A 22,233-nucleotide genomic window follows, 5' to 3' on the forward strand; every position below is an offset into this window, starting at 1 on the left:
CGAGGGTAGAGCAACTAAGAGTTGCTCTGCCTAGCTTGGCCTATGCAGAAGGAGGCAGAAGGAGGTGGTAGAAGAATGAGGTGGTAGAGTTCTGAGGTGGTCGTATGCACTGTACTACTTCAGGGAAGCCATGTCCCCCCCCCCTGCAAAGGCGTGCACACACAAACACATACACACATAACCTACAAGATTTTATTTTTTTAAAGGACATCAGGGGAAAAGAATCGAGTGCATCCCATTCCATGCTATTCTTGTTTTCTTTTTGCAGAGTCATACAAAGTACAGCTGCTGGGGCCTCCGTTCCCTGGTCAAGACAATACATTGGTGAAGGCTCTACTCTGCCATCTGTATGCATTAACTCTGCAACAGCCTGCCCTCCACCAATGAAAAAGCCAAGATAAAGGCTGTTCTCATGAGCAGCCTAACCCAGGCTAGGGCAGCCCAGCCTGAGCTAGGCTGCTTGTGTGCAGCGCTGGGATCCACACAGATCCCGGCGCTGCCCACCCGCCTCATCCCACTTTGAAGCCCGGTCTTTAGCCGAGGTTAAGGGCACAAATGCACCCATGGCATCGGGATCGTGTGTGTGTTTGGATGGCTTGAAGCTGGAGCACACACAGAGATGGGTTTGCAGAGTGCCCGACATCACACAGTGAACTGAAAATAAGTCCTGGCCTCAAACGATCTATGCTGCATGGAGCAGTGCAAATATTCTGGGCATGTGATGGTGTGGACTTGACAAAGGAATCATCTGGGGGGAAGGTAGGTGAAACCCTGTCTCCCCCACCACCACCATCCCCACTCCAGTGGGGATCATGTGAATAGTTTCATAGTGTTGGTTCTTTGGTTAAAGGTATACTAGAAAAACATAATTGTCCTGTAAAAGGTTATTTATAGTCCAAACACTTTGTGTTTGTATTTTATATACATGTGCACTAGAGACATATGTCCACTCCTCACTCTGGGATTTAATTTCCACAAATCTAGGGAGAGAACAGAACCCAGAACAGCAACTCTAGCAATTCCCTCTAAAACTAAAGACACTCTAAGTATCACCACCTAGGGGTTCACATACAGGGCTTCCTAAGAATTGCATCACTGCTATAGCGACAGTGCTCCCATTGGAGTAGTTGGAGCAGTGTCCCTACAGTGGGGATGCAGTTCTTAGGAGCCATGGAGGCTTTCCGAGATCAGTAAAAGCAAGGATGTGGTTTGGGCTCACCTGGAGCCAGGATGTGCACCCTCTCTTACATGGACAGTGGGCTGCACTGTATATGAGCGAGAGATAAGACAAGAAGAGTGCTTTATCAGGATTAGGGATTGTCCAGAAAATAGGGACTGTCCCAGTGCTAAATTAGGGAAGCTGGAATGTATACTGTTGACTGTATTGATTCATCCAAAGCTGGGACTGAATTACTCTGGGATGCTCTCAAAAGAAAAAAGACTGCATGGAAATAAAGCATCATTATTCCATTTGTGCCATACAGGGTTTGGAAAGCAGGTTCATCTCTCGCATGGGTCACAGTGGAGGCATAGGTTCAGTGAGCTCACCCCAAGAGGGCAGGCCCTGCCAGCCCTCATGCCTCTCCAGCAGGCTTTGCACCAGCTATTATTATGATTATCTTTAAAAATCTATTAGCTTCCCTAGTCCCATTAAATGGCCATTAGGCTGCCCATTATTAGCAGCTGCTGTTGATGGTTTTGTGTAGAGGCCACAGCATGGGGTTGCTCTCTGTGCATCTGGCACAGGTTGGGCGCCTGGGCTACTTGCTGAGGCATGGAGCAAAAGAGCAGCAGGGGCCAGAGAGGAAGCACAGTGCTCCCTGCCATTCCTCCTCTTCACCACACTTAATGACACAAAACCTCTTGGATTCACAGCCCTGGCTTCGAAGGATTTGAGAGGGATTTTGCACAGGCAATTCTGAATCCTACTTTTCAAGAGGGTTGGGGACAGCAGTAGTTAAAGCATGATCCTTGTATTATGACGCAACCAAAGACAGACATCAAAATAGAAGCTTTTATAGTAACTCTCAGCTGTCTGTGCCTCTCCAGGGAGACCTGCTTCATCTTTTGAGGCAGGCCTCCCTGGAGAGGCATAGACAGTTGCCAAGGAAATGAAAGAACTTCCTTGACTACTCTCAATCAAGGGCATGCCCATCCATAATGTTGACTGTAGTGCAAAAGACTGTTTTTGTGGCCTCTCACCTCTACCCTATGGGATCTGTTTGGCTTAGATGCCACCTTTCCTTGGCTCTCACTGACTTCATGAGCAGATCAAGACAGAGCACACTACACTGGCAGGTGTATTTTTTGCTTGTTTATTTTATCTGCACTTGAAAAGCTCAAATCTTGTTTTCTTGCCTTCAGGAGGTTCCATTGGACTACATTCTGAGAACATCCCCAGGAGAGCTGGTCTTGTTGTAGCAAGCATGACTTGTCCCCTTAGCTAAGCAGGGTCTGCCTTGGTTGCATATGAAAGGGAGACTAGAAGTGTGAGCACTGTAAGATATTCCCCTTAGGGGATGGAGCCACTCTGGGAAGAGCAGAAGGCTCCACGTTCCCTCCGTTGCATCTCCAAGATAGGGCTGAGAGAGATTCCTGCCTGCAACCTTGGAGAAGTCAAGGTGCCAGTCTGTGTAGACAATACTGAGCTAGGTGGACATATGGTCTGACTCAGTATATTGCAGTTTCCTATGTTCTGTTTTCATTAAATGAATGTTCAAGTAGTAACATCCCAGCCAGGACATTGCTAGGTCTTCCCCACAATCAAAAACTGGGGCCATTCACACAACCAGGAAGGTGGAGGAGTGGGCAGGCGGTAGAAAGACTGCACAAATCTTACCTTCCCCTCAGACAATCCCTTAAACATTGCTGGGAGCGCAGAGCACACTCCCAGACAATCCACTACTGCACTAGGCAGCACGGAGCTCTGCAACATGTCCTGGCCTCCAGGTATCCCACAATGCGCCACACACTGAGCATTGTACAGTGGGAGAATCCCCCAGGAGATGAGTGCTCTAGGGTCCCATGCCTGTGTCTCCTTGGACTGAATGCAGCCCAAGGAGACACACGATCCCGGAGTGTGGGCTAACAGTGTGCTGGGACCGCTAACCCAGGCCAAAGGCTGGGCTAAAAAGCTGGGCTAGGTAGCACTAACCCACAGGGATCAGGCCTGATCCCAGCAATTCTCACATGCAGCCTAACCCAGGTTGGGCTTCCCTAGCCTGGGTTAAGCTACAAGTGAGTACAGCCTCACTGTGTTCCACTCGGGTTTGGGAGCTTTGTGTGCTCCCAATTTTTAGGGATGTGCATGAATGGCTCATGAAGGAGCAGGCAAGGTGGGGAGTGGTTCCCTTAAGGAACAGGTAATCAGGTCCTTACCTGCTCCACTGCCACCTCGCCTCTTTTCCGGGTGTGGTGCTTGCTTTAGCAAAGGCTGCATGCTGCCACTGCACTGTTCCCTGCAGACTGTGTGTGGCACAGCACACACATGGCCACCACTCAAACCTTTGCTAGAGCGAGCGCTGCACTAGGAAAGGTTGCAGGGCAGGAGCGGAGCAGGTAAGGACCTGCTTACCTTATCCTGAAAGGAAGGGCTCCCCACCCCACTGAACCAGTTCAACTGTGGGTGCCCATGCCAGTTTGGTGTTTCCCAAACAAGGCACCGAATCATCTCATGCACATCACTACCAATTTTCAGTTGTGTGGAAGCAAGGTAAGAGGAAAACCTGAGTAAAGTGACTGTGTGGAAGCAAGGTAGGGGGAAAAGCTACCCAGGTTTTCCTTCTCCATTGTTTCCACATAAACAAAATTTGGGAGCATGCTCTATCCAAACCCAGGTAGAACAAGGTTTTGCTTGTCTGAATGACCTCACAATGGCTGAGGTCAATGGCTGACATCACAATGGCTGAGACGTACTGGATAACCACAGTTATAGCTGGCCGAGGTTGTAACGGCAGTATGCCCAAATGCGTGAAACTGCAGTTACGGGCCAAAAGCTAATTCAAATTTGCCTCACCCAACTCCAGTTGGAACCTTCAGTTATCTCTAAATTTTGCTGCCAGCAACTGAGGTTTTGCCGCAGAAGGATCACACCTGGATGCTGACTTGGCTATAACGGTAGTTTTGTGTCTATTCCAAACTCCAATCATGGAGGTGCCGGGGATGTGCCTTGGCAGCCGGGAGGGGCTCCCCTCTCCTTTAACTGGAGTTTGGCTGGCCATGGTTTGGTGAACGTCTGCGGCACAATTTGGAGTTAAGAACTGAAACCTTGACCATGCTTAACTCCAGTTAACTTGTACTGGACCTATATGAAATGAACAGTTGTTCAAAATCTTTTGCAGTCTCTCTACTATCTTTTTTGAGGGGGAGATATTGTGAGCTTTAGATTTATACACACTGCCATTTCATTAAAGGAATCTCATTAATTAAAAGTAGACCCAAACAATTCACCTGAAGAGATTAGGCAAGAAATCTACTCTATCCATAGAACTGACTCTACTGCTTGAATTACAGGGGATCATAGGGCAGGGAATGAAAGACAAGGAGTCAAACCCACAAGCCCGGGGTGTAGCAAGGTTGGAGTGGGCCCAGAGACAAGATTTATCTTACATGAGGCTGAACAGTGGTAACAAAAAGCATATATATATATATACAGTATATGCCACAATAATCATCCTAAATTATTTTTTTTAAGGTTTGGTAACTTGTGGACAATGCAAGTCATTTAATGGTACTAGAGAAAGACATGCTGTTCTGGTAGCTCCAGGTCTTAACACTCACATCAATTTCAGAGAATTAATACAACTGAAGGAAGCCCGGGCGGGTGCACGGCTGGGGGAGTCAGTCATGTGACTTGCCTCTGGGGGGCCCCGCAAGGCAGTGGGCCCTCAGACAACTGTCTCCCCTTGCCCTATTATAGTTATGCCCCTGCACAAGCCCCATCCTGTAGCCTCAATTTGAGGCCCAAGTTGGCCCCAGTGTTAGCTAGATCATGCCTGCTGGCAGCCACCTAAAAACAGCAGCTCAATAGCTAAGGACATAGCTTAGCTCAATAGCTAAGGCATCTAAGAACAGCAGCTCAATAGCTAAGGGAGCCAGCACAAATGGTTAGTGGGTTGGGTGCTCACAGCTCTTCATGTAATGTGACACGGCTCCTCACCAGAGGCCCGGGGAAATTGGAAAGCACACTCTGCAGCCAAAGCGGCGGCAAGGCGATTTGCTCAGTTTGCAAAGCCAGGTATCCCGGTGCTGCTTCAGCCACCACCTCCTCAGTATTCCAAGGAAGATTGTCAGCAGTAGTACAGCAATGCATTGCCTCTTGTGTCTTCTGTGCATGCAATAACCCTGTAAATCGGAAGAAACCTCCCCCTGGACACATCAGAAAGGGCGGACACCCAGAGGATGTGTGGCAAGTTGACTTTTCTGAATTACCGCACTCTGGTCACCACAAGTGTCTCTTAGTCTTTGTTGATTCATTCTCCGGGTGGGTGGAAGCATTTTCATGCGCAACATGTAAGGCCAGGGAGGTTGTTCAACACCTCCTGAATGACATTGTGCCCTGTTTTTCTTTGCCTCACCATTTGGATTCCAATCAAGGGCCTCACTTTGTCTTGGAGGTGACCCAGTCAGTCTCCAAGGCTTTGGGAATCCAGCAGCATCTGTATACACCCTGGCACCCTGAGAGCTCAGCTGACATGGAAGCCGCGAATAAGGTGCTCAAAATGCACCTTCAGAAACTTTGTCAGGAACTTAGTCTCAAATGGCCAGAGGCCCTGCCAGCAGCGCTCTTCCACACACACATCACCCCAAGGGGAAAGACTGGGCTTAGTCCTTTTGAGGTTGTATATGGCCATGGGTGTCCAGTTCTAGACATCAAGAATGATGCTAATTTTGCTGCGAGGGGGGAGGAAAGTGTTTATAAATATGTGCAGAGTATTGCCACCTCTATATCTTCTCTTTCCAGCTATCTAGGAGAGATTGCTCCTTAAAGGCCCTGTGCACAAGTTCCAGCCAGGAGACCTCGTCGTTGTTGGAAGGTGGTGCCCCTGTGCACAAGTTCCAGCCAGGAGACCTCATCATTGTTGGAAGGTGGTGCCCCTGGAGCATCGCTGGGAAGGCCTTATACTGTTATTCTCACCACAAATACAGCATTGCGCGTAGATGGCCAGAAGACTTGGATCCACCACACTCAGGTCCAGCTCGCACCTCCGAGAGCACCGGAAAAGGAACCGGTTTGGAGAGTCAAGAAGCGGCCAGGCCAGGACCCCTTGAAGCTCATCTTGACCAAGTCCCCAGGTTCGAGCTCTGATCCGGACGCGTATTGGAACAGCCTTACATACGACGAGAAATACGACCACGCCTTAGCAGAAGCAGTGGACTTTGATGCTCTGCTTAGGCCTCAATTGCGTTAAATGTACCTTTCTGTATTATTGGGAAATGTTTTGGCAATTATTATGTTTGTTTTCTTGTTATATCTGTGTAGGCCACAATGGCGCCATGCCTATTGGTGTGGACAACCCTTCTCCTCCACTTCTGTGGACACAGGGGTGGAGGGGAGTGGGGCAAGAACATCTATCTTACCGGGTACCGGGTGAAGGACCGGGTACAGCTTTTCATTGTCACCAATTGTTGGATATGTGGGGAACCACAGAAACATGCGGGGCAGACATTCCCAGTTTTACCATTGTCTCTCCCAGCCAATGGTACCCCGGAACACCAGGTCTGGTCCACCTCCAACAGCTCAAGGCTGGTGGGAAAGACCAGGTCACGGTGGTATGCAGATAACTATTCATGGGTACCCAAATTTCCCCAACACTGGCCAAGGAATAGGTCGGTTTTGTGTTTCCAATGGAACAACCCCTCAAGGAGGAGGGGGCCCACCGTGAGTAGTGGCACAGCCCCTCAGTACCTCAGGAGGGATGTGGGACATTTCCCCCACTGCAATTATATGATCCGGCTGGACCACCGATGAAATTGTCCGTGGCTGAATTGTACCATCCCCCAGGGATTCACAAGGGGCACAGAACATCCTGGGGAGATTAAGTTTAATACTTTCCGCCTGAGTTCAGGAGGCGCCTTTTGGATGTTAATCGACACAATTGTATTGAATAATGGGTTGACATTGTGAAGCAGGACACCAGGTATATATTGGATTTGTGGTACCTGGGTTGTGAAGGCACTGCCTCCCTATTGGAAGGGAACATGTACTTTAGGGGCAGGACTCCCAGGCAGCCTTCAGTTGCATTCGCATAATGAGGTGTTTGGGAAAATTAGGCCTGGATGATTCTCTCCCACCACGCACGAACAAAGACACTGGCTATTTGATGTGGCTTGAGCTCTCTTGCCCCAGTGAGGAGTGACTGATAATACTATAACCGTTAGAAATATCACACTAGAATTAGAAAGACTGACAAATCTCACTTTAGAACTCATCACCATGTTTCAGAAGGAAACAGACTCCTTAGCCCAGATGGTGGTGCAAAACAGGTTGGCCTTGGATAAGATATTAGCTCAACAAGGTGGGAATTGCATTTTCATTACCCAAACCTGTTGTCATTATTTCAATCAGAGCGGAATGATTGAACTGGATGAACAAAAACTCAGAGGCTTAGCTAGTAAAATACATATGAAACCAGACCCGGGTTGGAACCTGTGGGATTGGTTAACAGGATGGTTACCCAGCTTTTCTTGGATAAAGGGATTGTTTATTCTTTTTGTTTTAGGGATAGGAATTTGTGTAATAATGTGTTGCTGCTTACAATGTTTTCCTGTTATAACAACATGTGCTAGGGACTTGTGCCACGCTGCTAGAGTAGGAAACCCCACAAGCCGAGGACCGCCAATACAGGCCCTCTATATGCAAAACTTACATTAAGAATTAATATTAACAAAGAAAGAGGAGGGAATTGGTGTAGGCCTGAACCAGACCGAAGCCATTGTAAATGTGGGCTAGGAGACACCATATAAGGAGTTGTTTGGCCGTGCAAAGAAGGGCCAGGAGACACTAGATAAGAAGATGTTTATGTATTGACTCAGGTATATGCACAGAAGTTAGCTGGAATTTTACAGAAAGTACAGACAAAGATGGGCAGTACCTATGCATGTAACTCCTAGACTATAAATATATCATGTTTGTGTATATTCAGGGTCTTGGACTTGAGCAAGAGCTGGCCAAGACCTTTTGCTACTATACTATACTATAACCCTTGCTAACTTGGCAAAGAGGCACCTTTTAACGTGGTGATTCTCTTTATTTAGCAGGGGGAGAGCAACTGGTCCTATCCACCCCCAGCACAGGACCTCCAGTGACTGTTGCTGGTTTCTATCTTGTGTTTCTTTTTAGATTGTGAGCCCTTTGGGGACAGGGAGCCATTTTATTTGTTTATTATTTCTCTGTGTAAACCGCCCTGAGCCATTTTTGGAAGGGCAGCATAGAATTCAAATGAATGAATGAATGAATGAAACTATAGAGCAAAATAAAGCCTTTTAAAACCTTCTCAACTGGTGATGTGTTTGGCTCGGTGACCCAGAAAAGAACCTCTCTTTGTTGGGGTACAACAACACTGTTACATTACACCATTACAGAGTCACCATTACTCTCTCTCTCTCTCTCTCTCTCTCTCTCTCTCTCTCTCTCTCTCTCTCTCACACACACACACACACACACACACACACACACACACACACACACACGGAGTGTAGCAAGTTTGGACTAGGCCCTGGAGAAAACATGAAGATGAGCTCCTGCCTTTCCCTTCTAGTGATGTGCGGTTCGGTCCGGATCCGGACCGGTTCGTCCCGAACCGGTCCGGATCCGGCGGTTCGATCCCGGACCGAATCGGGCCCTTCTGGGACCGATCCGGACCGAATCCGAGTCGGTTCGGCTCCGAACCGGCTCGGGTTTCCCGAACCGGTTCGGGAGTTCAATTGAGTCTCTGGAGTCAGTGGAGTGTCCCTTTAAAGTTTGAAGTGTGTCCTCCATTTTGTGGCTCATTCCTGAAACTTTTGCTCCTAGCATCCATTTTGTGATGCTATTTTCAGGCATTGTATTGGCTGCGCTATTGATCCTTTGATTGGCCAGAATGAGTCCTTTGGTCTGGTAGGCTGCTTGGCTGTTGCACTGTTGAGAGCTGGCAGCCTGTTGGCCGTGGGGGGAGTACAAAGGTGGGGGCTCCCAAAGGAGGGAATTTCAAACCTATATAAACCCAAGACTCTTCTCTGGAAACTTCTCTTGGCTGCAGTTGTGGGATCATCTCTGAGACCTTGCTTGCTCTTTTGCTGCTGGTGTCTGCTGTGAGTCCCTGCTGACTGTGTGTCACATTAGTGTGTGTCTGTCTCTCTGCTCTCTCTGTGTGTTGTTGTGTGCCACCTTGTCCATCTGCCCTCTGTCTGTCTCTGTCCAAACCTCTTTAATACTTTCCCCTCAGCTTTTCCCAACTTTTCCTGTTGTGTTTTCTGTTCTCTTCACCCTTTCTCTCTCAACCCTTCTCCCAAAGTTTTGGCTTTCCCTCCTCCCCCCCCCCCACCCCCATCTTCTGCATTGCTTTCCTGTTTTTGTGCCTTGCCTGCCTTTTGTTCCACTTTTTGAGTTTCATTCAATTATTGCTTCTGTGTAAATTTATATATTTGCTGATTTTGGTTTTTAATTAATAACTTCTGCTATTGTTATTGCTGGCTGCCTGTCTGAGTTGTGTTTCTGAGAATTTAGTTTATATTATTGCTGCAATTTGATTCCTTGTGTTCTGATTTTGATTGTTAATTTGTTCCCCTCTGGCCCTGCTCCTAGCTTCCCCCCTCCCTCCCTCCCTCCCACCCAGATAAGATTGTTTCCCTCCTGTGCTGCTGCCTGTTGAGCCTTGCATTCTTTGGATTTCTTTGTGGAATTAGGTTCTGGTTTTGGTTTTGCTCCCTGTGTGTGTCCCACCCACTCCCCCAGTCCCTCCCCCTGGTAGTTGTTACCCCCCCCCCGCCCTGAGACTTTCTGGCTGCCCTTTGGTTTCCTTTTTTTTACTTTGTGTATAGATTGTTTTGATTCAAATTTGATTGTTCCCCTGTGTGGTCCTGCTCCTAGCTTCCCCCCTCCCTCCCCTCCAGAAACCCACTCCCCCCACTGCCACCTCCTCCTCCACTCCTGCCCTGCCTGCCCCCTCCCACCCAGACTGAGTGTTGTTCCCCATCCTCCCTGGTGCTGCTGCTGCTGCCTGTTGAGTCCTGTCTTAGTTACTTTGGTTTTTTGTGTGAAATCAATTAGCTTCTTTTGGTTCTGGTTTTGCTGTGTGTGTGTCCCATTCCTCCCTGCTGGTTGTTGTTGGTTGCTCTCCCCCCACCCCAGACTTTCTGCCCATTGTTCCCAGGTTTTTTTTGTTTTTTTTTTTGGACTTTTTTTCATATTGTTTGGTTTGCTTTGATTGATTCATTGATTGTTCCCCTCTCTGTGTGGCCCTCTGCTCCCAGCTTCCCCCCTCCCTCCCCTCCAGAAACCCACTCCCCCCACTGCCACCTCCTCCTCCTCCACTCCTGCCCTGCCTGCCCCCTCCCACCCAGATTCATCCCCCTTGACGCATACTAATCCCCCCAAAACACACCCTGCCCTCTGGTCTCTCCCCCTCTTGCCCCCCGACTCCCTGCTACATACCCCAGACCCCCTGAAACACACTCCACCCCCAAACACCCTCTGTTGGTCTCTCCCCCTCTTGCCCCCCGACTCCCTGCTACATACCCCAGACCCCTGAAACACACTCCACCCCCCAAACACCCTCTGTTGGTCTCTCCCCCTCTTGCCCCCCTGACTCCCCGCTACATACCCCAGATCCCCTGAAACACACTCCACCTCCCAAACACCCTCTGGTCTCTCCCCCTCTTGCCCCCCGACTCCCCGCTACATACCCCAGACCCCCTGAAACACACTCCACCCCCCAAACACCCTCTGTTGGTCTCTCCCCCTCTTGCCCCCCTGACTCCCCGCTACATACCCCAGACCCCCTGAAACACACTCCACCTCCCAAACACCCTCTGGTCTCTCCCGCTCTTGCCCCCCGACTCCCCGCTACATACCCCAGACCCCCTGAAACACACTCCACCTCCCAAACACCCTCTGGTCTCCCCCCCCTCTTGCCCCCCGACTCCCCGCTACATACCCCAGACCCCCTGAAACACACTCCACCCCCCCAAACACCCTCTGTTGGTCTCTCCCCTTCTTGGGACCGTCACCGCTGCTGCTGCTGTCCTCCTCCCACACCCGAATCCCCCTCCCTGCTGCTACATTACAGCTCCTCCTCTCTTCTTCCTCTCTCTCTCTCTCCTCATCCCTTCACTTCTTCTTCCTCCCACAGCTGCAGCCACACAGTATCCTACCTCCGACCTCACCTGGAGGTCCCCGCCATCGGTTTCTTTTCTTTTGAAAGTTGTTTTATTTCATTTGTCTCTGCTTGGGGGTGAGTTGAGCAACAACACATAAATAGTGTGGTCTCCTCACTTCTGCCCCTCCATCGTTGAACTACCCCGGTTGCCTGTGCCTCGTGCGGCCGCCCTGTTGTGTCCCAGCCCAGGGGGTTGGCTGTTGGCGGCGCATCCATGACCAGCAGTGAGCGGCAGGAGAAGGACCGGAAGAAGAGGGGTTAGTGTGTGTGCAATTGTGCACCTTTTGTTGCCCCCTTTCTCTCCCTAGCTGGCGGTTTTAAATAGGGACACCCCTATCTTGAAATGCATTTGGGTGTGGGGAGGAGGGAGAGGAGATGTACCGTTGTAACTTGTGTCTTCATGCCCAATAAAGAAATTGCTGCTGCTGTGTGTTGCGTTGCATTGCATGCGTCTTGCAGGTGGTTTTTGAACAGGTGCCTTCTTCCAGAGTGTTTCCTTGCCTCTGGGGCAGTCTGAGTGGGGTCAGGGGATCGGATGCTGCCACTACATGCTGGGCCAATGCCATGCCAGAGTGCTTCCTTGCCTCTGGGGCAGTCTGAGTGGGGTCAGGGGATCGGATGCTGCCACTACATGCTGGGCCAATGCCATGCCAGAGTGCTTCCTTGCCTCTGGGGCAGTCTGAGTGGGGTCAGGGGATCGGATGCTGCCACTACATGCTGGGCCAATGCCATGCCAGAGTGCTTCCTTGCCTCTGGGGCAGTCTGAGTGGGGTCCTGGGTTCTGATGCTGCCACTACATGCTGGGCCAATACACACATATGATGATGATGTTCAATCCATGATGCTGCCATCAAGTGTTTGCTGCTGCTTGCTTGCCATGGCACTGGGCAGGCAGAGTCACAGAGTGGGTGGGTTCAACCTCTGTTTAGGTGTGACTGGGTTCTGGTTTTGGTTGTGTGCAATTTAGAGTCACTAAATAGGCTGCATTGAGTTTGATGCTCCCCCCACAGGAGCATTACTTGAGAACCACCCCCCAGAACCCACACTTTGTGTTCCAGTTCACTAAATAAGGGTTTCCTCCTTTGATCTGCAGGTTCCCAAGCGTTGACTGCGTCCCTCCCCCACCCCCGGTAGGTGCTGTGCCCTCCCCCCATCCACTCTCCCCCCAAAAAAAAGTTAAAAACTTGCCACCCACACCACAACTACTCCACCCAACTGCCCGTGCCACCCACACCAGGGGTCCACCCTTTAACCCCCTATTTTTTTAAAAAACCCTCCCAGACCCATCTCCCCAATTGGCTTGGTTGACTCCCGAGTCCCAAATTCTAAAAGGACACCCTCCCCCTCACTTCAATTGGCTTCCCCCCCCATCAAAAAGTCTTCCTTTCCCCCCAATTGGCTTCCTTTTTTAAAAACAAACTCCCCCCCCCCCCGCCGTCTCCAAATCAGCTGCCTTTTTTTTTGGCCCATAAGCCCCTCCAAATTATTTTTTTGACCCTGTCTCTGGCCTTCCTCCTAAAGTCTCCCTCCTTCTGACCTAGCAGCATGTCTGAGCGCCGTGTGGCGGGCAGGGCTCGCTCAAGGCTGGCAGGCAGAGGTGGGAGAGGCCAGGTGCGGGGTGTGCCTGCGGCACGGGGAGGGAGAGGACGCGGGGAGCCTGAGGACACCCCAGTTCTCCCCATTGGAGAATTCTTTGCTCCGGCCCCATCTTTGGTGCGCAGGATTCAGTTCCCCACGCCTGCTGCCGCCAATCGCGGCAGAGGCAGAGGCACCGTTAGGGCTGTGGCGGGTCCCTCCTCGCCGGCGGCACCAGGTGCTGCTGAGCTACCGCCAGTTGTTGAGGTGGAGGAGACTGTGGAGTTGGAAGAGCAGGTAGAGGGCGGTGAGGACCGTGCGGCTGGCAGCGATGCAGCCAGGTTCTCCCTCCCTCTGGGGCCCCTTCCCCCTATCCTTTCGCCGCTCAGTGGGGTCCCCCCTCGTGAAGCCCGACACTCTGGTGGGGAGCGGTCTGGCGAGGTGGTGGAGGAGAGGCCTGCCTCTCCGATGCCAGTTCAGCCGGGCCCTTCCTCCGCTGTGGAGGGCGGAAGGGGCGGGTTGGGTGGCAGCAGTGGGCAGGCAGCGGCGGCCGCCCCCCCCCCAGGACTGCAGCCACCCTGCGAGAAACGGCCTAGGATGGCGCCCAGGGCGCAGGAGGCCAAGGGCAGTGGTGCATGGGTGCATTTTGAGGTCCCTCAAGATGACCCATTCCACACCCGCTGTGTCCACTGCAGGATGCTTGTCAGCCGTGGAAGGGACCCTGCGCACCTGGGTACGACGCCTATGTGGAGACACCTAGAGCGTCACCACCCAGGTCTCAGGGGACAGGCTGGCAGCGCTAGTGCGCCTTGTGCATCTGCCACTAGGGCGGGCAGCGGCAGTGTGCCAGCCAGCAGGCAGGCTACACTGCCCGTCCAGCGGTGGACGCAGTCCTCGGGCAGCCAGCGTATTGTTCGCGTGGACCATCATCACCTCACCCGCCTCATAGGGGAGATGATTTCCACCGATGACCAGCCGTTTCAGGTGGTCGAGAACAACGGCTTCCGCCGGATTCTCCAATACCTGGCTCCCGAATACGTCATCCCCTCAAGGACCACGTTCAGCCGGAACGTGGTCCCCTCCCTGTACCGCCGGTGCAGGGAGCTCGTGTCGGCCGAGCTGCGTGCAGCTCTGGCCGGGACAAGCGTGCATTTCACGACTGACCTCTGGACCAGTGTCAGTGGGATGCACGCTTCTTTCCTGGCCCTCACTGCCCACTGGTGGGGACCGGAGAGTGAGGGGACCTCCGCGGGCGATGCTTCCGGGTCCAGCGCGGCTCCCGCTGCACTACGGCACAGGTGGGCCGTCCTGCACGTGGAGACGATGGACACGAGGCACACCGGTGAGGAGGTGGCGGCCGTACTCGACCGCCAGATAGAGGAGTGGATTGGCGGGTGTCCACACCTCTCCCACGGCTTCATTGTCACCGACAATGGAGCCAATGTTACCGCCGCTGTCGAGACAGTCATGGACTGTGTGAACATACGGTGTATGGCACACATGCTCCATCTGACCGTCAGGGACGCCCTTGGCCTTAAGGAGCTGAAGGCGTCCCAGGAGAAGGGGGCCCGCCCCATCCCAGCTGCTGTTGCTGCCACGGCCACGCTTGTGGATAAGTCCCGCAAGCTGGCCGCCCACTTCCACCGCAGCGAGAAGTCCAGGAGACTGCTTCGCCAGAAGCAGGATGACCTTGGCCTTCCTCGCCATCTCATCCCTACGGATGTGGAGACGCGGTGGAACTCCACCTTCCTCCTGTTCCAGTGCCTGTTGGAGCAGGAGAGAGCCCTTGTCGCCCTGGTGAGGGATGAGTCCTTGGATGTCTGCGACTTCTCGAACGCAGAGTGGAAGCAGATGTCCGAGGCGGTGTCGGCACTCGAGCCCTTCCAGCTTGCCATGAAGGGCTTGTGTGGCGACACCACTCCCTTGAGCCAGGCGCTGCCCACAGCTGTTGGTCTCGAGAAGCTGATGGGTGGACTCCATATCTCTCTGACCACGCCAGAGGGTCGTGCTCTGGCTGGGAGGCTGAGGTCTGGGGTTGACAAGCGGCTCGTTGATGTGCTGGGAGACAGGGAGGAGTATGTCCTCTCTTGTCTCTGTCACCCAGCCCTCAAGGGCAATGCCGTGGGTGCCGACGACTTGCCCAGGTGGAAGGGCATCCTGGTCGAGAAGGTTAGGGAGGAGGAGGCCGCTAGGGCCCGCAGAGACCAGGGTGTTGGTAGTGGTGCGGGGGCAGCCCTCGCGGCCCAACCCGCACCCAGCAGCAGCATGGGCGGCCAGCCGGCGTCAGCTTCCCCTTCCCCTCCCTCTTCCCAGTCCAGCAGCGCGGCATCCCAGGCGGCGCCATCGCAGCAGCCATTTGCTACCGACTCGAGATCCGCCCAGTGGTTTCAGCGGGTCTGCTATGGCGCCTTGCCTGGTATGCGGGAGGCTCGACCTGCCAGGCCCCCCTCCAGTGCTGAGCAATGCGTTGCGCAGTACTTGGAGGAGCCTGTGGAGGGAGACGGCGTGGACTGCGCACAGTTCTGGGCGAGCCGCCGCCAAGTCTGGCCGGACCTGGCGGTGGTGGCTGTGCGCCTCCTCTCCTGCCCCCCAACCAGTGTCCAGAGCGAGCGGGTGTTTTCACGTGCCGGGGACGTGGTGACACCCTCTTGCTCCCGCTTGGACCCTGGTCTGGTGGAGCAGCTGGTCTTCCTTAAGGTGAACCTCCCCCTGTTGGGCTACCCCAAGCTGGAGTTTGAGCCGGGCGAGTGATTACCGTGGGTTGCCCCATGGTTGGTCACCTGCCTGGCTCGACCTCTGTGCTTATCCCTACCCTCCCCCCTTCCACCTCTAGCTGAGCTGACGTGACAGATGCTGAGCCGTGCCAGCCAGTCGCAGCGTGTAGTGTGCCCACACAGAGATGCAGTTGTAGTAGTAGTTGTAGTGCTGCGACTGGCCAGATGTTTACAATGCCCACGCCCACCTAAAAAGAAACCCAATGCTGACCAGCACAGGCCCTTTATCTATCCACCTGTCAGCATTTGGGGACCTGGCGTGGGCACGGCACACCCCCCCCCCAAAGTAGCACAGCCCACGGAGTACTAGACTTAGCGGCAGCGGCGGGTATACGTTCTAAAATGCAGTGTAGATATGTAAATACTGTATGTAAATAAACATGTAAATAATTTTTTCTTTAAAAACCCCATGTCAAAATCAAGCCTCAAAATTATGCAAAAGAAAGAAAAAAAGGTGACAGAGGGAGAACAAAATGATGAATGCCAAATGAATTGATTTTATTGAAAATGTTGCCAGAAATCATGTGTGGGGGGCTTGGTTTACATGGAGAAAATGACTGGGTGATTTTTTCAAATGAAACGAATGAATTATTATCATCTTATGTTCATCTTGATTGTGGTCACTGTTGATGTTGGCTGATGGCAAAAAACCCAAAACCATCAGAATAGCAATGAACTGGCTGCCAACACAACATATTGATTGATAACTGTGCAGGGGGGGAATTGGGTCTGTGTGTGTGTGTGTGTGTGTGTGTGTGTGTGTGTGTGTGTGTGGTGCAGGCTCAGTCTGTCTCTTCCTGTTGTGTGTCTGTCTGTCTGTGTGAATGGATGCCTAGCACTGTCTCTGTGTGTGGATGCTTTCTGTGTGTAGTGTGGTGTGTGTCTGTCTACATGTTTTTTTTCCTCCCCCCCATGCCTCCCTCCATCCTTCCCCTCTCATCCTCTCCCCTTCCTCTTCACCACCTTCCATCCTCCCTCCCTTCCAGCCCACCACCACCCCGGTCTGGCAGATGATGAGAGTCTGGTCTCTCCCACCGAAGCACACACGTGAGCACGTGTGTGCACAAATATGTGGCTGACCAACTCTGAGCCGGACCCTCCCCCCTTCAATCCCCTCTACATCCCTCTCCCCCTCCCCTTTCCTCCCCCCTGCCTCCCTGCCTCCCTCCCTGCCTCCCTCCCCCCTCCTAGCTAGCAGCGCACACATACACACACAAAACACCTGTGGTGGCAAACACCACCAGCACACATGCACTCACACTGGTGCCACCACCTCTGCCTTGGGCCTCTGTGTCCTTGAGCAGATATGTGGTGGTGGACCAGAGAAGCATTTCTTTCCAGCAAGGCAAAAGGCATGCACTCACTGCACACACACACACACACACACACACACACACACACACACACACGAAGAGGTGAAAAGACGAGAAGAGGCAACTTCTAGAACCAGCAGCAGCAGGTGAGTGTCGTGTAATTGTGTTGCTTCCCAAGGCCACTGCCCATGCTCAATGCTCAGTCTGCTGAAACTAAAGAACTAGCTACAATCATCCTTCCTCACACGCAGCTCAGCTGCACAGCACACTGACTAACTAGACACTACAGCTGGTGGTAGAAAAAACAGAAGTCTAGATTCTAGAAGATGTCCTGGTGGATTTTAAACTTTCAAATCTGTGCTAGGATTGCCTTGCCTCCGCCTCCTCCTGCTGCCTGTAATTGTGCCCTCTCCCCTTGCAGTTGCGCCGTCGTGATGGGTTGGTGATGTGCGTGCGCCGTCTACTTAGCTCTCTCCTCCTCATGTTGGCTGGGCTTGCCAGGCACTGGCTGGCAGCAGCTGTTGGCTGTGTGCTAGGCTCAGGCTGTGGCGCGCGTGACTGGACTGGGAATGTTATTGTAGCGGCAACACTGGTTGTGGTGGTAGCAGTAGTAGCTGTTGTTGTTGCTGGGCTGGTGGCTGCTGGCCTGTGCTGACTCTGCGCACTTGGTCTGGTCTGGTCTGGTCATTGGGATGCAGATGTAGGGTGTGTGTGCATCATCCATGGGGAGCATCAGAGCAGAGCAGAGCAGGTTGGCTGGCTTCTGTCTGTCGGGCCTAGTCAGTGGCAGGCACTGAGTGAGGCGGTGGTTTCTTTGGGCATCACGTCACCCATCATGCAGAGCGGCAGGTCTGCTGCTCTGCTGCTCCGCCTCCTGCTTCTTCTCTGTGTGTGCTGCTCTTGTGCTTAGTGTGCTGCTCCGCTGCTGCTGCTGTGCTGGCAGGCAGCACAGCAGTGGCCTTTTTGTTAGATCAGAGAGTGGGTGTTGTCTCTCTGAGTGTCCTCCTCTTACTTGCTTGGATAGGAGTGGTGGTAGTAGGCAGGCATTAAGATGGACTGACTAGGTGTTACGTGTTAGGGCGCCCAGAGAGAGGGGCCAAAAAGATGGGGTGGCAATTGTTGGGTTGCTCCTAGTATTATTGGTGAATTTCTGAAGAAATTTTTTTTTTCCCATTGGCTAGAATGGGGGTTCGGGGCTGCCCCAGACCCGCCTCTGTGGGGTGGCAGCACTGCCAAAGTGGGTCCGGGGCCATGGCAAAAATGCCCTCAGTCCCTCCCAGCAATCCCCGTAGAGATAGGAGTGATGGTTCTGTTGTTTTTCTGAGGTGTTCTGAGTGAGTGTGGATTCTGTGATAGCAAATGAGAGTGGATTCATGGTGTCTCATTGGAAATCTCATAAGCTATCATAGAATCTACACTCAGAATACCTCAGAAAAACAACAGAACCATCACTCCTATCTCTACGGGGATTGCTGGGAGGGACTGAGGGCATTTTTGCCATGGCCCCGGACCCACTTTGGGGGTGCTGCCACCCCACAGAGGTGGGTCTGGGGCAGCCCCAAACCCCCATTCTAGCCAATGGAAAAAAATTTTTCTTCAGAAATTCACCAATAATACTAGGAGCCACCAATTGCCTTGGGATTTTTGGGGTGGAGGACACCCATGGGTGGCTACCACCCACCCCAGCTTTTTTGCCCCTAAGGGCTCCACATTGTGAGTTATGGGCAAAAATTTATTTTTTGAAAAAAAATTGTAAAAAATCAGAGGAAGGTCCAATCGACTTGAAATTTGGGTGGCAGGTAGAACACAATGTCCCCTTCAAAACCAGCCGGTTCGAAACCGAACCGGACCAGGGGGGTGGTCTGGCAAAACCAAAACCGAACCACCCCGGTCCGGTCCGGACCCGGTTCGGACTCGAACCGAACCGGGAGAACCGGTTTTATGCACATCCCTATTCCCTTCTTCAGAGAGGTGTGAGAGGGAGAGCAAAGAACAACCTGTCACTCAGTCAGCGAGCCCCCTTCCCTCAGAGGCCCAAAGATATCCCACCCCTATCCACCCCTGAAATTATAGAAATGCCCCTGATTCACACCTTTAATGCAAAGAATGTGGCCAATATCTGTGGCCCAGTTCTTACAAAGTGCAGCTAAAGTAAAATCTTTCATCGGGGCAATCTCTAATGGGTTAAACTGCACTCTGTCTTGGCAAGTATATTGAAGGGAAGTTGAACAGTACGCTGTTGTGTACTGGAATACTGGAAGCCTTAGAAAGGATTGACACAGAAGCTATATGCTCAAAAGGCCAAGAGAGGCAGACAACATTAATCTTGCAGCTCACAGTACAAACACAGCACAGCAAACTACTAAGGACTATTTCCTTGTGTGCTCCTTGTCCCCAAGTATAACATAGCATTTGGGATGGACTCTTTTAGAACTGTTCAGATTATGAAATAAATCCTTCATAAACTCTCTTTCACCTATGCCCTGAGCTAGGCCAAAGAACAAAAGTAAACTGTTTGGATAATTCAACAGCAAAATTGACATAGCACTTCATAGATAGGGTTATTTTTTCCTTTCCTGAAAGAAGTATATAAGTGTTAAGCAGCTGGGAAATGTCTGAAGAGACCAATCTTAGTAAATGTGCATTATTATTTAGCCTTTGTCTAAAACAAATAAACAAGAGGTATGTAACTAAGAAATAAAGTAATGTGCCAAATGTCAGAGGAAAGTTAGTCATTTGCCAGTTAGTCTAGCAAATCTAACTGAAACTGCTCTGCTGAACTTCTCAGATTTGTGGTGTGACCATTGCAAAACAAAACAAAACAAAAACCCTAAGACTAGAGATGCTTATAAAATTCCTCCTATCTGAATTTCTTTCCAGTTCTTGGAAGTTCCAAATTAGCTGATGTGTGTGTGCATGTATGTGTGTATTGAGTGGCACCAACCTATTCACAATCCACCATTCTTCATTCTTTTATTTATTAGCACTGCTCAAATAAAGAAACAAACAAGCAAAAAACCAGTAGCCAATAAAATTCGCCAGGAGTTCATTAAGAAACATTGTTAATTGTGCTTAACTATGTGCTTAACTATCCTATATAATAAAACCCTAAGGTACCTGCGTCCGTGTCTCTGGCGGGTGTTCTGTGCATGCGTGGCATGCGCGGATGCAGCAACGGAAAGTACGTACGGATGGAGAGCAGCGGCGGCGGTGGCCGGTGCGTGGGGGTGGGTGACGAGGATGTCAGAGGACGGAGAAGACGAGAACGACGACACCGAGGACGAGGAGGACCCCCGCTGGCGCCACCGCCACCGCGGGGCTGAGCTGGGCGGAGGGGGAGGCGGCGGGAGTGAGGGCCCCGGAGGCGGGAGCGGAGGCGTCGGCGTCGGGCTGGGCTCCGGGGGCGGCGACTCCTCCAAGCAGCCCCGCATCCTGCTTATGGGCCTGCGGCGCAGCGGGAAATCCTCCATCCAGAAGGTGCATGCCCAGGCAGGGAGGCAGGGGCCCAGCCCTCTCCACAAGACCCCCCTGCTGGCCTCGGGAGGGCCTCGGCTAGAGGCTGCACCCTGTGACCGGGCCTGGAGTTCAGCCCGCCTGCTTGCCTACCTACCTACCAGCGGAGCTGCCCCAGGGTTTGGGGGAGTGGGGGGAGAGGCTTTCTCGGTCAGAGCCAGGAGATAGTGGTGATTGGATCTAATTAGCCTTTGCGGCAGCAAATAGACACGCGCCCTGTGTGATTGGCTTCCAAGTGGCTGGTGGGGCCAAACAACTAGCGGAGGTGCAAAAAAGAAAAAAAAAAGAAGAAGGAAAAAAGTAGGAGCATCTCAGCTCCACCCAGGCGCCCTGTGAGTGGGTAAGAGGGGGAACGGGTGGTGGGAGGAGGCACTGTGGATCTCTCATCCGCTTGCTTTTGGGGAGGGAGGGGGGTTAAAGTCTGGCTGCATGCGCGCATAGTTACCCGTTAAACCTGCAAACATTTCTACACAACTCTTCTAGCGCCCGTTAATGTAACGGGCTTAATGACTAGTTGTATCATAACCTTGTAGGTTATGTAGGTTTATTTTGTTGGGCTTCTGTTTGTATACTGTCCTGGTCAGTGACTGTAATAAATGAACTGATTGATTGAACAACAAACAAACAAACAAACAAACAAACAAACAAACAAACAGAGAAAGGTGGGCAGCTTCTAGTCAAAATGGAGGGGAAAGGGGGAGGTTGATTCTGTGAGTCTGTGATAGGTGCTTGGAACAGAATGCATTATTTATTGGTGCATATATACCTGAGGTGTTTCAGTCTCAGCCTGCCTTAGAGCACAACAAAAAAAAGAGATATAAGTCCTCCTGTGATCCACATATTTGTGGAGTCCACTGTAAGCATCCAGAAACTAAGGCTGTTCTTGCAACCAGCTGCAGTAGGGCGGGAGCAGGGAAACCTGGGTTGCGAGGCTCATGTGGAGCCTTGGAACCCGCTCCCACCCCATTGCTCCAGTGCAGGGCTACCCTGTTGGGAAACCCAGCTTAAAACTGAGGTTAAAGGAGCAAAGCCCCAGCTCACCTTGGCAGCCATGGTCATGTGTATGGTCAGGGCTGGGTCCTACAGCTCCCAGCAGCCCGGCTGCCTGAGGATCATAGAGTGCTGCTTAAAGAGCGGCCAGGCTGCCAGGAGCTGCAGCATTGCTGCGTTTGTACTTCCTCCTCCAAATGCATTATACTTCCTCCTCCCAATCCCCTATGTATTCAGCGCCACAGTGCTGGTTGTGTGGCTGTGCGGTGCAGCAAAGCTCTAACAAGTGTCTGATCCTATGCGGGAGGCAAGAAGGCTCCTGCTTTTCCCCCAGCCCTCCCCAGCCAATAGGGATTTTGATAGTGGGAACAGTCTGTCTCACTATATTTGTGCCCTTGAGGAAGGCTGAGGTTGATGTGTTGGGCATATGTGCACAAATTAATAAATATATTTAGTTCTGAGTTCCAGTTTGAAGCTCTGCCCGCCCCCCACATTTTCTCAAATGTTCAGACAGCTGCACATCAGTTGCACACACACACACCCATCCTTTTCCAGGTTACCAATGAACACATATGTGCCCTGATTACAACTGAGCAAAAAGGATCACATCAAAATTTTGTTTTTGTGTTGTGATTTAATGTATTAGTTGTTTTATCTGCCGGATGTGTAAGCCGCTTTTCAGCTATGGATTCCAAAGCAGTGTGCAGACAA

At 51.8% G+C, this 22,233-nt stretch overlaps 1 long non-coding RNA gene across 1 annotated transcript; it reads left to right on the forward strand.

The window, feature by feature from the left end:
* Positions 1 to 3,951: 3,951 nt before the first annotated feature.
* On the forward strand, positions 3,952 to 8,495 carry LOC128351077 (uncharacterized). Its single transcript, XR_008319579.1, has 2 exons — positions 3,952 to 4,116; positions 5,963 to 8,495. It is a non-coding gene; the product is annotated as an uncharacterized LOC128351077 (long non-coding RNA).
* The last annotated feature ends 13,738 nt before the right edge of the window (positions 8,496 to 22,233 follow it).

Source organism: Hemicordylus capensis, chromosome 3 (genome assembly GCF_027244095.1).
Source record: "Hemicordylus capensis ecotype Gifberg chromosome 3, rHemCap1.1.pri, whole genome shotgun sequence".
Taxonomy (NCBI): Eukaryota; Metazoa; Chordata; class Lepidosauria; order Squamata; family Cordylidae; genus Hemicordylus; species Hemicordylus capensis.